Source organism: Ammospiza caudacuta, chromosome 8 (assembly GCF_027887145.1).
Source record: "Ammospiza caudacuta isolate bAmmCau1 chromosome 8, bAmmCau1.pri, whole genome shotgun sequence".
Lineage (NCBI taxonomy): Eukaryota > Metazoa > Chordata > Aves > Passeriformes > Passerellidae > Ammospiza > Ammospiza caudacuta.
This window is the reverse complement of record NC_080600.1, coordinates 22968346-22984424: the sequence shown is the minus strand read 5'-3', so window position 1 is coordinate 22984424 and position 16079 is coordinate 22968346. Positions and strand designations below refer to the sequence as shown.

General features: G+C 46.0%; 1 protein-coding gene across 1 annotated transcript in view; it reads right to left on the bottom strand.

Moving 5' to 3' along the window:
* Positions 1–12046, bottom strand: part of WIPF1 (WAS/WASL interacting protein family member 1) — a 53267-nt gene extending 41221 nt beyond the window's left edge. Inside the window, exon 1 of the mRNA XM_058809581.1 lies at positions 11874–12046. The gene's annotated coding sequence lies outside the window, so the exon portion shown is untranslated. The remainder of the gene's footprint in view (positions 1–11873) is intronic.
* Positions 12047–16079: the final 4033 nt, after the last annotated feature.

Genomic DNA, 16079 nt, shown 5'->3' with positions numbered 1-16079 from the left:
ATTTATTGACAATTATATTCTGCCAAAAAAAATAAAACAGGAGAAAGGGAGGATCAGTATATGAATATGTATATACACTGCATATCACATTTTTCTTTAATTATCAGTGTAATTACTATGAATTAGGAGAATCTGCCACTGTGATTCCAGAGAGCAGTAGTTAAAAAAGTGACAGAGAATTGCAGAGTCCATGAAAAGCATCCAGATAACAGCCTTGGAGACTAGCACTCTCTGTTTCCTTAGACAGTGAAAAGAACTCAGCCCTGTTGTGAAATGCCACATGTCACCTACACGAGGGGCAGCCACATGGGACACAACCAAGTGAGACTGCTCACATCACTGTGCCCACCCATGGCCCTGGTCCCAAAGGATCACTCATTAGCCAAGCAGGGAACAGCCTCAATCCTTGCTGACAATCTGACTGGTGCATGATGGCTTCCAGCATGGAACTCCTGTAATGCCACTTTGAGCAGGAAATTTTGTCTTGCAGACCTGGGGTTACCCACTCACTCCATGTAGACTGTGCTTAATCTGACAGAAAGCAATGTTTAGTTACAGCTCACCTGGCTTAGAGAGTAAACTGCTGGTTTAAAAATAAAACACTTTATATTGCCATTTATTAAAATCTGGTTTCATCAACTGCTGAAATTGAGTCAGTTATCAGGAGACTGCACTTACAAGACAAACCTCTACATCAAAAGGGTATGGGAATATCCTATTGTTCCCACAGCCAGACAAATACAAGGAGCTGGACCTCTGACACAAATTCCCATAACACACTTGGGAACTGGCAGTCAGGATAGCCCAAATGGGAGGGCTGAGCTAAACAGAGGCAGTAGTATGATATTCTGGCTCAAAACAGCTTGGCACCTGGTCTCCCTCATTAGCAGAAGTTAAATACACAACTATAACTGAACATGCAATCATCTGTCTGCATCCCCCTCTACATTTGTTTTGTTTCTTCTTTCCTCTCCCACCAGCAAAAGGTCAAGTATATAGTAGAGAACTGAAAAATTAAATTCACAGCTTAGTTTATGGCTTATGGCTCCAAGGGCATTACCTGTGCTCAACAGAAACCCCAGACTGTGTAATTTGAAGCATGGCTGTCAGAAAGAGTGCTGCTAAAAGAGCAGAAGTGCCTTACAGTCCAATTTCTAGACCATTCATCAAAGCTGGCTGGCTTTCCTGAGAGGCTGTACCACAACAGTGACCTAAGAGAACAAGACAGAGAAAAGCAGCAAAGACGTCCTAAAACCCCTCCTGCTTGGCCTGAAAACATGAGTCCCTTTGGGTGGGAAAGATTTGTCACGGGCACTTTGGTAGAGCCCAATGGTTCCAGTTGGTCTGTGGGCCAAGTCCCAGCAGGCCCAGCACAGTTCCTGATGGAGGATGAATTGCCAGCTCCTACTCCTGACTCTCTCCCAGCAATGCCTCAAAGCATCCCCAAGCACTGTGGGAGTCTAAAGGTGTTTCTTCACCTGTTCCCTGTCACTACACGCTGCCAGCAGGGGCTCGGCTGCACAAGCTGTGATGCAGGCTGTATATACCTACCTGATGTTTCTAGTTCAGATTTAAGTGAACTTTGTGACATATTTAACTTTGGGCTTTTTGCTGGTAAATGGGACAAGGACTATTCTCTCAGCCTCAAATGCCAGCACTTCACATCGCTTTGGGAAATTTGGATTTTGAAGACCCTTGGCTGTCCCAAAGGCTATTTCCATAATTATACCCTCAAGAGCTATTCAAAAGTTCTTTTATGCTTGTCCTATACCAGGCATTATTCCCTAGTGGCAGGGTCTGAAATCCTGATTCAATGTATGTTAGAGGAAACGATGGTGATACCAGGGTCACATGCTCCATAGAGAAATTAAGAAACCACCACCTGCACAAGCCAGACTTAATACAGGAACCTAAACTGCAATTTTTGACAACATGACTTGACAGAACCCAGGTTTATGCACCAAACAAGTCTGCAGATAATCTGAGTTTTTTTCCTCCCCACCACAATCACATAACAGTGACCCTGCAAAACTTTAAAGCAAAGATGCCAAGGGCATTGGGGCTTTAAAGCAGAAGGAACAGTCATCCTCCTTTCAGAGTGATGATTTCCAAAATTAACCAGCAGTGTCTAGCAGACAAGAAGAGAAAGCTTCTACCAGAAGCTCAACAGAAAACAGCTCCAAGGAAAGTCCTGAAAAATGATGTCCTGACCTTTTCTGGAGCAATCCTGTTCCACTGGTGTCATCTCAGCATTAATCTTCCACAGCAATCACACACCAAGGGCAGCACTAGTGTCGCAGCACGTGCCACAACACATAGCACAGGTGAGATGGCCACAATGCACAGATACCACCATACAACAGCAGAAGGCTTCAACCCGTACAGAGTAACACCACTCCAGAAGGCTGCACATGTCTGCCCTTCTTGTTCTTTAGCCCAACCTTTTATACCCTCCTCATGGTTCATGCAGGGCACCTGTGTGCCCCTCATGGCTCAGGCACTGCACCTGTGTGCCCCTCATGGCTCAGGCACTGCACCTGTGTGCCCCTCATGGCTCATGCACTGCACCTGTGTGCCCCTCATGGCTCAGGCACTGCACCTGTGTGCCCCTCATGGCTCATGCACTGCACCTGTGTGCCCCTCATGGCTCAGGCACTGCACCTGTGTGCCCTCTGCTCCCTGTGGTGGTTGGTCAGTGCCCCTGGGCACTCCCTGGCTCGTTACCTCCAATGCTGCTCACCTGTCCTGCACAGCTGCACCCACTGGGGATGAGGCTCCCACAGCCCCACTCCCAATCACCACAAACTGTGCACCTACAGGACTGGGTTCAAGTTACACTCATCAACCCCTCTGCTAGTTCAGAATGGATTTTTTGTGTATCTTTGTTCTCACTTCGTAGGGCATAAAACCTTGCCTCATTAAGCAGTGGGACATCTCTTTATTTCTGTCTAAAGGGAAAAAAGTGAAAATACATTTTTGGGTGGTTTCAGTTTTTTTTACTTTCCCTTCTTGCAAGTTTTCCCATTATATTCTCATTTGCTTCTGCCTATATCTCACAATGGATGGCCTGGAGCAAAGGCCTTGGAAGCTGTAAATGCTCTGGTGTTAGATATCATGTGGTATAACTTCTATGGTTTCTTCAGTGCCTCCCCAGTCTGGCTGATTAGTGAGTGGATGGTGAACAAACATTTCTTGAGAAGTACAAAAGCTTTCAAGTAAAAAAGAGCAGTCATAAATCATTCTTACTATAAACTCCATTATTCCTCCTAAGAGGAAACTTTCTTGGGGAACTTCAAGTAACACAAAACAGAAGACAACAATGACAATTCTTTCCCTTGGAAGCACAAAATCCCTCAGTGTTCTCATTTAAGTACTGCACATGACGACATCCAACTGGGTTTTACCCTGCAATTCACTCGCATTATCAGGGATGTTCTGCTAAACAACTGACACATTTTAGATGAATAAAGAGGGAACTTGTCCAGTCATCTCAAGCTGTTTATCAGTTATGGAACACTTCATTTTCTAGTTCCCTATAGCAGCTCAAATTAATTTGTCTTTCTCTTGACACCAGACAGCATGCACACTTTTTTTCAAGGATGCACAAATGAAGAAAAAAGGAAAAGCTATAATAAAACTTGGAGACACTGATCCTGTGGAGACCTGCTTGGAAAAGGATAACCACTAAATGAAAAAATAAATATTGCTCTAGTTCCACCTAAGGGTACAAGTAAAGTAAGTGTAAGTATGCTGCAACTCCTCAGAGTAAGATGTTTCACTTTGAAAAGCCTTATCTGGTTTAGTTTTAATTTCAAATGAGGTAAGAACATGAGTTGTTCATTTATACCCAAGGGACACTGGCCAATTCAATTAAGAATAATCTATTTCAAGTAAACTGTGCCATGAAGCAATTATTTTTTCCCTCTCTAAGTCACCTATTAAGATCAAATGAGGAACTTTTATTTGAAAATACAGTAGGAAGCTCCAAGTTATAATTATTTGTGGCTTGTTTTTGCTGAGTATTAAAGCAAAGTTTTGGGGCTGCCTGCTACCATTTGAGAGTTTTGTATTCCAAGATGCCATCAGGACTATTGAATGGAAAAGCTGAACTTTTAAGGAATATCTTTTTCTGTTTCCAAGCAGTAATGGTCTGGAATGGTTTAAAATGTAACCTGCAGACCTAAACAATGATATAAAATGAGGTGTTGTTCATGTGCCTCATTTGAATGGCATTCTCTCAAAACTGAAATAATCACACAGAGATACCATCACATTGCTATCCTTGGATTTTTCATTTCATCATACTCAAATAGAAAATGTATTCTACAGGGCCCTGCTCAAATGCATTCCCTATCTCAGGGGTCTTAAAATTAAAGACAAGGCAATAAAGAGCCCACTACACTGAGTCATGCAAGCTCACTTAGTGAGCAAGTCCTTCTTTACTTACAACATACACAACACAGCAGCCTTTTTGGTTTACATTTAATACTTCCTTTGAAAACTGTCTTCAGTAACTTCAAATTTGAAAGTAGCAATAAAAATTCTCTATTTTGCATTCCTATGCCAGAAACAGTTTTGGGAATATGTTAGGCAAGGTAGGTCAGTCAGTGCTGGGTAATGAGGACATGAGGAGAGCAATGACTGATGTGATGGTCATGGGAGGACTGATCAGTTGGAGTAAACCAAAGACAGGATGGTAGAGCTCAGTACTACATGGCTGATGCTGTCCATGTTTGCTAAACTGCAAATCAAATTGAACCAAAAGACCATCAAACAATAGTACCCTTTAATTACCAGCTGAGGAATTCTTTCCTCAGGTAGGAGGTGAGGGGGGCAAAAAGCAATCCTCTCTTCTATTCACCACCACATATTTTTTGTCCTCCACATCTATCTAGCTGGTGCTAGCCACAAACAGCTACCATCCTGTTCAGACTACTCAAAAAGGAAGGCTCCTGATCCATGCCACACTTGCAACTCTGGAGTGCTGCTTCAACTGGAGCTGCAATCTGCCTCCAAGCACCTACAGCCCTCCTCAGGGACCAAGGCAATTGCAGGGCAGCTAAAGGTCCCACCACTTTCAGAGCCTGCTGGTGAGGTGAGCAAATGAAGCACTGCCTGTTGTTCCCAGCAGAAACAGCACAGACACCACTTACCTGGGGAAGCATCCTCACTTAACTGTTCACATCACTGCTTTAAAAATGGCAGGGGGAAAAGGGATGGGGGGAAAAGGGAAAAAGAGAAAAAAAATAGAAGGGTTGGGGGAAAAATGGGAGCTCAGCCAAACTCCTCTTCAAGTCTTGAAAAACAGGGCTTAGCTCTGAGCCATCAGGTACATGGACTGGTCTAGAGGGACACTATTTGCTGAAACTTATTTTATCTCCTTAATTTCCAAGAACAAGTATTGTAAGGATCATATTTTAGTAACACTGTACTCACCCTTTCAGAGTCTTTCTTGCCTGTGGAGATCTTTAAATCAGCAAAAGAAAAGATGAAAAAAACAAAGCTGAAAACAAAGCCAGAGTCTAGATCAGAAACTTTATTACATATTCTATGACTTAAAAGTCAGAACCTCAGGAGATTAAGCTCTCTGTAACCTCAGGTTCAGTGGGAAGAAACACACCCTGCTAAGCAAATCCTGCAGTGTGCTGAGCCAGTATCAAAAACCTGGGGGCAGAGGCTGGACCTGCCAGCCTCTGGCTGCTGCTGCTGCTGCCAACACACTCACATGTGCACTGCAGGTATCTCCCCTGCCAGGACATTCCAGGCCCTCAGCTCCACACATGCAAAGATGCCTTTTCTAACGCTTAAAAGAGACTGCTGTATTCGGCCACATCACCAAGCATGGCTAATCTGGGATACATGTGTGAGCACTCACACTTGTCGTGCTCCCACAGCAGCCAGGCATAGCACCCATACCCATCTTCCCAGCAAAGCTGCTCAGACAAATCAGGTTTGTATAGCTGGCAGGCTCAGCTGTTCCAGGGCATTACTCTGACATAGCTCTCTTCACAGAACACCAAGGCACATGTCTAACTGGACAGCAGGTTGTGGCAACAATAAAATAATGCATTATCCTATCTGATTTCCATGACTTAAAAGGATTTGCCAACTTGCCATGCCTGCTGATGCCCTCTTAACATTTAGGGATTTGTGTCAACTGAGCTACAAAATTGATCTGTTGTTGTGGAGAATAAGCAATGGATAGATCTGCAGAATGGTGCAAGGCTCCACTGACTTTTAGTTATGCTTATGCAACTCCACAGTTCCACAGCTGCTAATACTTAGCAGATGACCTGCGTAAGTGCTAGACAAAAAAAAAAAAAATCCTACTTCATCACTTAAAAAACAAGCTACCAAAACAAGAGTAATGATTTTTTTCATCTGACATGATTTTCTTTTTTCTCCTCTGAACAGAATTTAAAAAACCGCAGCATAACGAATTCAGCATAACTTATAACTGAAGATCTGAATGGTGCCTTGTTCGTAGCATTTGGATTTGAAACACAGATGCAGTTAACTCACAGCTTAACTCCTTCCATGATACTCTCTAAAGTGCTGATCTGTGTCCTTCTTAGCTTCCAGGTTTTTAGAAGTTTTCAGGTGATTTTTCTTTTTTAAACAAAGAGAGATTCAAACTTGGATTCAGTGCACAGCTTTGTCTGTTGTTTTCTGCTCTTAAAAAATATGATATTAATTGTTGTGCAACTAACTGGGAATAACATCACTTTCCAAAAATTTCCTTTGCAGCTCTTGTCTTTATTTCACCAAATTATTTTCCAGATCACATTTTCTAGGTTTCTGAAAAAGTCAATGCACTACATTTTTCTTTACTACTAAAACTCTCTATGAACACGACTGATAAGGGGAAAAAAAAAGAAAGATATCTCTCAGCAGGTAAGTGTAGTCTCTGTTGCCAAATGATCTGAAAATAGTTGAGTAAGGAAAGGAGGTAGTTTTATGTGTGAAGACAAAATCTTTTAGCTACCAAGTCTGCCAGCCAGGAGAATTATGATCCTCTCCCAGCACTATTACTGACCTGCTGTTAAGAGACTTTGGGCAAAATTACCTTCTTACACTATGCTTCTCTACATACTTCAATTTTTGAAGTCTTTATTCAGAATTCCCAAGGCCATTTTCAGATATTTTAAGACTACATTTATTCCCACTGGTTTTGGGGACAGACAAAGGCAGCCATGCTTCGCCTGTAATGCACAAACATGGCAAACAGCCAGCTGGAAGGAACTGCTGGATCTCATCTAGCTCAGAGCAGGGATAACCTGCCTTCAAGCAGATTGCTCAGGCCTTACCCACTTTGCAGACCATCTCCAACAACAGACTCCACAATCCCTCTAAACAACTAGCTTCAGTGCTTAGCCCCCCTCACCACCAAGGACCTCAGTGGAAATTTTTCTTTGAAGCAGGACTCTGTGCCAAGGAATGCAATTTCTGTTTAGGGCTCACTTCTGGCCCTGTTAAGTCAGGGTCCAGAAGAATACAGAGAAGCCTGCTCCACGCTGCCTGCTCTTCATGGCAAGAGGATTTCAGCACTCAAAATATTACAGAGAGGGAAGAAGAGGGAATCACCCCTTTTCCTGAACTTATCATAAGAGAAACATGCAGAAGCTATTTTGGGCTCACTGAAGCTGCTAAGAGCATTTCTTTTAACATCTGTACAACTTCCCGTTCAAGAATATCCTGTAGTTTCTTCAGCAGGAGTTACGTGCTCAAGCTTAGCACAAACAGAAAGAGGGCTCTCATGAAAGCATGGACAGGCACACAGGAGGGCTTTAGCCCCGAAGGAAATGGTAGGAGCTCCATTTATACACACACTGAGCACATCAAAGATGAGGGGTGCACATGAACACATTAAAACTCAGAAACCTCTGCTCCCACAACATTAGTAGTTTAAGGAATTACAAAACTATACATTTTAACTCCAAAGCATACTTATGTGTAATTGGATCCAAATGAAGAACACTAATGAAGTTATGGCTGAGTTAAGTGTTACAAAACAGACTCTCAAACTACTCCTTGTGCGTCCCGTTTATCTCCTTCCAGGAATTAGGAAAAACTTTCTATTCTGAGCACCTTTGATGTCTCTGATTTAGACGAAACTGCTCCCCCGCCACTTGTGTCTCCAGCCTCAGAGACACTCTGAGTGATCTGTGTGAACTGTGCTGGATGAGGCCCAAGGACAGCTGCACTTGCAGACTTGTGTGCCTGCAAGGATGAAGAGCAACTCCAGCACCTTTCAGGGCCTTGATGTTCAGGGTTATTGCCACTGAAAAAATAACCTTTTTACTATTCAGATTTCACTCTCAGCTCAGCAGCAGTGACACAGTCCCCAAAAGGATCACAGCGGAGTACTAACATAGTAAACAGTTTGTTACTTCTCCTTCCCGCTCTTCAGATACCCAGAGAAATGCATGCATGTACTTGGTGAACACTGCACTATCATACTGGTCACCACAAGCACACAAATTACCTTAAACAAAGCAGCCTACTAAAGCATGATAATAGACATCTTTATTAAATTTACTCTTTAATAATGCCTTTTTTGGGCTATTTGCCAACTAACAGTTCAGCAGTTATTATTCTGTAACAGGTTTTCACATACCTCTTTGAAGGAAGGAGCTAAACAAGTAGGTCTTAACTGCACACAGGACAGACAGCTGCCTTCCAGAGTGGCGGCTACCCATAGTACCCACTTCTTCAGTACAACTAAAATCTATTCCACCACCCCAGAATTTAATTATCTCCCCATATACTGGGTCTCCACACCCCTACTCAACCACAGCTAGCACCAGAGATTCTGAACCAAAACAGTAAACAGTCCTTTTTATAACAGATCCCATAGAGCAAATGTTAGAGTGCACCAGATGAAGAAAATTAGAAGGTGTTGGAGTCAAGAATAAGAGAAATCAGTAGAAAGAACACAGAAGTATTTAATTAGATTTGAATTTTGATAACACTTCATTATTGTAAAGAAACCATAATTAAGATATGTTTACCTTGGCAAAAGCATAAACTTTAAAGAAACCCACCCTTCTGCTGCATCATTATTTCATATGGTTTCTATACATAAGTCCATTAACCAGATGAATACTCAAGGCAGTTAAAAGCTCAGAACATTTCTCAAAGCTGCTGTATAAAGACATTTTACTAAATTGTACATGTAGTCCATCAACAACATGTGTGCTCCAAAGGAAGCCTATGCCTTCCTGTCATGTCACAATTGTCCGACAACACCAACATGCACTCTTTTCTCCCCACAAAGCAGATGGGTGTTTATATAAGCAGGGCAGAAAACTAAATAGCTGTTAGAACTTTATGCAGTGTAGGCAATGGAGACAAATACTGCAGCATGCTCCCTTCCCAAAGGGATTAGCATTGCTCGTGCTTCTCAGTGGCCTTTTCGGGGTCTGCATGTCATCAGATGTAAAGATCATACTGTTATCACAGGTGGGAAATTTGCTCTTTCCACAGCCAATACCTTTTCTTAGATGCACACTTGCAGTTCTGTCTGTACTACACAGGTAAAAGCAGTGAAACCCTGCTGGGGTAGGTAACCGGGTTTTCCATTAAGAAAAAAAAAAAAGGGTTAGTGGTCTTGTAGCCATGCAGCCCCAAAAGCTGATGCCATTCAGAGAGTAAACTAATCCTGGAGAAAGCTGGAAGTGCAATTTCAGAAGAAATAGCAAGGCAGCAGCAGTAATTAGGACATAGCTAGAGAGTTTAAACTGCTTTAATTCCCAAGCGTTGGGGTGAGGGATGTCAAAGTAGGATGCAGGAGAGGGTCGGCACAGGGCTGAGAGGGAACTTCTCTACAGACAAGGGAGCAGCAGCTCTCGTCTTACTCAGACTTCTGAGCTACTCAGCACAACCCCAGAGACAACTGGGAAAGGCTGAAGCAGCTGCAGCACAGGCAGAGGAACAGGTGAGCAGCAATAAGACAGAAGAGGAGGGTGGGAGGGACAGGAGCAGAGGCAGGAATCCCTAAGCTGCCAAGGATAACACGCAGAGCAACCACAGCCTCCAGGCACAGCCCCTGTCACAAAATGCCTGCACTCCAGTCAAGGCCAGCCACAGCACTGGCGTGCCTCTGGCTTCACATTCCTCAGAAACTTGCCTTAACCAACTATGGGAATAATAATTTCATGTACAACCCAGAGAACTACACGTTTGACAGGCAGAAGCTAAGGGCAACGTCCTGCTCAGCTTGAGGTCAGAGGATGCTGAAGAGCGTCGAAGAGTGAGGCAGAAAGACACACATAATACTTGAGGAATGAAAAGCAGCACTTTGTGGAGGAACAATAACAGGCGCTCAAGAGATACGATCTCAATCTCAGGCTATTTGCTCTCGCTCTAGCTAAACAGATCTTTAAATAACATTTGTGCATACATAAAGAGCTTTTCTTCCCCATTTGTAGCTTTCCTCTCCTCCCCTCGCCCCTCCCCACCCTCCCATACTCTCTTCCTGAATCTCTCTCTGCGTAGGGCTTCCCCCCTCACATGCTCCGGCTGGACAGAAGGCAGAAGTGCTCTGGAACAGCTGTATTTCCTCCTCATCTGCTCCTTCCCCTCACAGCAGAGGGGAAAGTACATGCCAGCTCATCTGGCCTTGTGCTTCACAGCACTTGAAATCAAGTGCACTGCCATGCCTCCCACCTTTACTGAAGGCAAGGCTCCCAAGCCGAGGCTCTGAGAGGACCTTTCCTTTTTTATGTGGCCTCCTGGGTCTCTGCACCATCCTCCCAAACTGGGCTTGGAAGAACTTGTGGACAGAAGAAACAGAGGGGGAGGCTGACAGAGTTAAAAAGGGTGTGAATGAGAAGCAAAACACACTGCCCATCCCCTGAAACTGAGAGCAGCTGCTTATTACAGCCCTGTCTTTGAGAACACACTACAGGAGTAAAGGAGTAATTCAGAAGTACCTCGTGGTGGGTTCCTGAACACACACACCTTGGTGCCAGTGACAAGGGCTGTTACCACGTTTGTTTTAGAGAGGCTGCTCAAACAGGCTACGTGGTAGCTGAGGAACACCTATTCTCTGAGAAGGCACATAGCCCTGCACTCCAGAAGGTGTTCATTAGAAGATGAAACACAGCCATTAAAGCAGCAGAGGCAAACAAAGTGCAAGACAAGCTCAAACTTGAAGACTGGTCACTTGAGGTTCCCTGAGTTGATTCCTCTCAAAAAGCCCCCAAGAGCCAGCTCAGAGGGCAGAGACCCGCTCTGTTGACTTCACCATACAGCCTAACTACACGGTCCACCTCAACATCCGCTGCAGATGAGGGAGGCTGAGACACGAACACCTGCGTGTGTGACCAAACAAGGATGCCAAGCGTGGGTGCCACACGTGCAGGCAGCGGTGTGTGCCACGGCTCCCAACCCTGACACGGCAGCCAGGATTTCAGAGCCGTGGCTGTAGAGCAGCAGAGATGGACAGGGATGCCAGCAGAGATGGACAGGGATGCCAGCAGCCCCGTCCCCGGCAGCCCGGGCACAGGCACGGTCCGAGGGGCCGGGAGCTGCGCCCCGAGGCAGCGCCAGCCGCCACCGCGGGCAACGCGCCCAACCGGGGGGAAGCGGGAATGGAGGGGAAGCAGGGAGGGATCCCAGCCTGCCAGCACGGCTTCGGGAGGCAGGAGGAACGCGTCCAGCCCGAGACAGAGCAGTCTGGAAGAAAAGAGAGAAAGAGCAGACAGGCACGAGGCGAGACTCGGCTCCCGACCCTTGTACCCGCGGGGCGCTCGTCCCGCGGGGCCGGGGGAGCCGAGCCGCCCCAGCGCGGCGGCCGCTGGAGCCCTGCCCGCCCCGAGACCCCCGCCCCGGCCGCCGGGAGCCCCGCGCGGCTCCCGCAGCCCCCTTACCGCGCTCCGTGCGGGCGAGGCGGCGGGAGGGCACGGCGGGTCCCGCCGGCGCTGCAGCCGCTGCGGCGGCCGGGACATGTTGGGCCGGGCGCTATTTATAGCGGCAGGAAGCGGCTCTGCGGCGCGGCTCTGGGGCGCCGCTCCCCCGCCGCCCGCGCCGCCGCACATGCCCCGGGCCCGCGGAGCCGGGCCGGGCCCGGCCGCCCCCCGCGCTGTGCCCCTGGGCCCGGCCGGCGGAGCGCGCTCCCCGTGGGACGGCCCTTCCCAGGTGGCGCGGGTGCCGGTGATGGCCCTGTCCCGTCTTTGTGTGCCCCGTGCCCAGTGGGAGTTCACAGCAGTCAGAGTTACAGAGAGCCCCTTACAGGAGATGGGCTCGGGTCCCCAGGTGCCAACGGCCTGGACTGCGACTTCGGTGGCAATGCCGTGAACACATCCCGTTCAGAGCCTCCCCGGTTCCCCGGCCGTGCCCGCACTGCCGGCCCTCGGCAGAGCCCCGTTTCCCCGGCCCTGCTCCCGGGGCTTCCCTTGCCCACGGAGTTCAGAACACGTTTTGTTCTCCCGCATTGCCTGGCCCTTCGCACAGCCCCGCTCCTCACGGCCCTGCTCCCGGGGCTCCCCTTGCCCACAGAGATCGCAACACGCTTTGTTCTCCCGACCCGCCTCGATGGCCTCGATGGCAGCCAGCGGGGAAGGGGTAGTGGCGCCTGGGGAATAGGGAGGCACTAGGCAGAGACACACGGTAGAGCAGAAACGTAATTAAACAGTGGGAAAGAGATGCTTGCTTTTTCCCTGTTAAGGTTTGCAGTATACTGAAATGTGGGAAGGTCAATTACCCATCTCTGCAGGATGCCCCAGAAGGTATTTGCGTTTCATACCTCAATTAACTCATGCAGAGATTGCTTTGCCAGGCAAGCAATAGATTCTGTTCCCTTTCCCCCCTCAGTTTGACCAAGTTTTCTAGAAACAAAATTTCTGTTCATGTTTTTATGTCCAACACTGAGGTTTTGGATGGAAAAATGCCCAAGTGTATGTAACGGAGTAGCTTGTGCAGATAGGAGCAAGGTTTGAAGTGCAAGAACTGTGTCCTGAGTGTTTATTTGAGCCAACATTGATCTCACATGCTTTTATCTCTGTAGGATTTCACATTTTGGAGGTGTTCAGATGGTTTCTGTTTACTCCATGCATAGACATGGTCCAGCCCAGCAACTATATAACACTGTTATCTAAAATAAAAATGTTAGGGACAGGTGTCCTGGAGAACTGAAATATGCTCCTGATTCACTTGTAGCAACATGTCCCACAAGGTCAAAGACTGAGTAACCTGTGTGCTAAGTTAACCTGCTGCAACTTACTTTCATGTTTTCCTCAGGAGCTGAGCTGTTGCCTGAAGGCACAGCATTATGGTGAGACACACTGTCATAAGAGCAATGGCATTACTGTGCTGTCTTCAGTGGAAGGCTGGAAACCTTGCCAGGCTTTTATGTAGGTCATGTCTCGGTTTCTGTGTCATTGTATGCTTGGAGCACTACAAGTAACACAAAAACTGGTACAATTTTTTATGTGTACCCTTTTCTGACCCATACAATGTAGATTAGCTTGCAAGCAAAAATTTCAGTGCTCACAAATAGTAAAACTGCAGGTACTCTGTGTTTACTGTCTTTACAGTCCCAAAGCTCTCTTAAGAGGTCACAGATCCACATGAGGTTCCTCAGCAGGGCAAACTGCATTTGGGTCATTGGTTAGCTGAAAAGTCACGTAGAGGCAAACAGCTTCCTCTTGTCTACATGCTGGGGAAATGCCATGTAATGTGTTTAATCCAGGCTCCATATGGGATAAATAGATACACTGATACAGATCTGCTCAGCTTTTAGAAGTTGGGAAGATGTGCTGCAATGGGAGATCTGTGCTGGGATGACAGGAAATGGTGACAACCTTTGCTAGGAAAGAATTTTCCCTTTCTGGGGAATCCACTGAGTGATCCATCATCGCTGTGATGCAGTAGCCTACAAACTCCTTTGGACTTCTGCCTGCTGGTCAGGCTGGCCTGTTGTGTGGTAACAAGTAAAATTGTCCTGTCCTTGCTGTAGATAACCCACCTGCAGCTAGCAGGACTCAGCACGGCTCTCACAGTGGGCATTGGTTAGCTGAAAAAGCTTCTCTAGAGGTTGGCTCTTTGCCATAGCTGTGTCAGTCTCTTAGACTTTATTGTGACTGAAGTGTGATCATTTTGCCTTTTCTGTATTTGGTATTTGAACTCCAGAAAGAGATGAGTGCTCTAGAGCTTTGTTAGAAGTCAGTGTCTGTGCAACTTTCAGGTGACAGAAGCTTGGGAGACTTTGTATCGAATTCACAATTTTTAAGAACAGAGAGAGGTAATTTATTGCCAGCAGCATGCCTAGGGGCTTGGAGGCTGTGCTGGAATTTATCTAGCACTAGTAAACATATGAAAATGTGAGGTCTTGTGACTGGAGCCAAGGACAGCAACCTTCTAGAGGTATCCAAAGTCAAAAGCATTCCTGATGTGCTGAACTATCAGTGACTTTAAAGGTGATATCTTGCCTGTCCCCATAGCAGAAAACAAACCTTTCAGGGAGGTAAGGTACTCCCTGTCTCCAGCAGCAGCACAGTGTTTATGCACTGGTGTGGGTCCTGGGTTACACATTCCCTCCTGCCCTGCTGTCCCTACCCGCTGTGGCTTGCCTCAGCTGTGGAAACAGGAACTGCTGAGTCAGCAGCCTGATGAAACTCACACTGCTTTCACACTTCTCTGGGGAGACTGCCACAGCAAGGAGGTTGGCAGCAACTTATATTCCGGGAAAAAAAAAAAAAAAAAAAAAAAAAAAAAAAAAAAAAAAAAAAAAAGAACTCTTAAACTGTCTTACAATTGCCTGATACAATAATCTGATTTTTAAAAAACTCTCCAACTGAAGGAGGCTGTGGGACCCAAGCACTGGTGGCAGATGAATGATCACACCTGGCACACGAGCTCATAGTCGAGTGCTTGGAGTTCATTGAGTGTCATTTTCCTGTTCTCTCTCTTGATCAGCTCAACTGCATTTTACAGAGCCGAGATCCAACTGGCTGAAGAGACAGAATAAGGACATCGAGTTCAGCTCAGCTGTCTGGTGAGGATGGAGAGCAGCAGCCTGTTCTGATTACAGACTCATGCAGAGGTGAAACTGCTCCCTTGGAGCTGGTACAAGATAAGGGACTGTGAAAATTCAAATAACCCTCTCAGAAGAGTTAGGTCTCCCGAAAAGCACAAAGTGCCAAAGAGTAAAGAGATTTGGCAGTGACTGCATCTCTGAGAGCAGCATATCCATGGCACAGTAGAGACTAACTAAGGTCAGCTAAATGGATGGGAAGGGGAAAGTTAACTTCCAAATGGTTTGAAAACTGGAAAGAGAACCAAACTGAAAAAGATGGAGACATTCCAGGAAGCTATTCTACTAAGGATATAAATATGGTGTTATCAACAAGCTCAAAGTGAACTAAAGCCGCTTTAGTAGCAAGAAGATGGCAGTTAACTGCTCCAGGTACTATCACTACAAAAGAAACACCTTCCCACTGAGATGCCCCATGTCTGCTTTCATTTAAGTGAGGTCTGCTTACTTCAGCACCATGATGTTTACATGTCATTATTTTTTATACTTATTTGAGAAATTTAACAATGTGTGATGCCTGTTTCTTGCTTTGCTTATCATGAGGTTTGTAAGTTGAAGCTGCAGGCTGAACTATGCCTGTTTAAGGCAATGAGGCAGCAGAGATGCATGCGTGGGTTGCAATTATCCAGGGTCATCTCCCTGGGTCTGCTGATCCAACCCGTGTAGGAGAGAGTTTGTGTTGAGGTTGCAAGGGGGGGCTACAGAGCTGTAAACGAGAAATCATTAGACTATACATACTTACATGTGTGCAGCAGATTTTCTGTGTCAGTGACAGAACATTTACAAGCTCCAAAGCTACTATTTTAGCAGGGGCTGACATTGAAAGCACAGTAGCAGTTGAGAAGAGGTAGTCTGCAGGTAGGTAAGGTTGTTCTGTCAGAGGATGGACACTGGTAACAGGGGATCTTAGTGGTATGCAAAAAAATGTATCATAAAGGTGATCTAGGAAGAGAAAACAGAGGCTGGTATAGTCCAAATATTCAAAGCAAAGCAAAGAAAAAAAAAGAAAAAAGAAAAAAAAGAAAAACATGCACTTATTTGA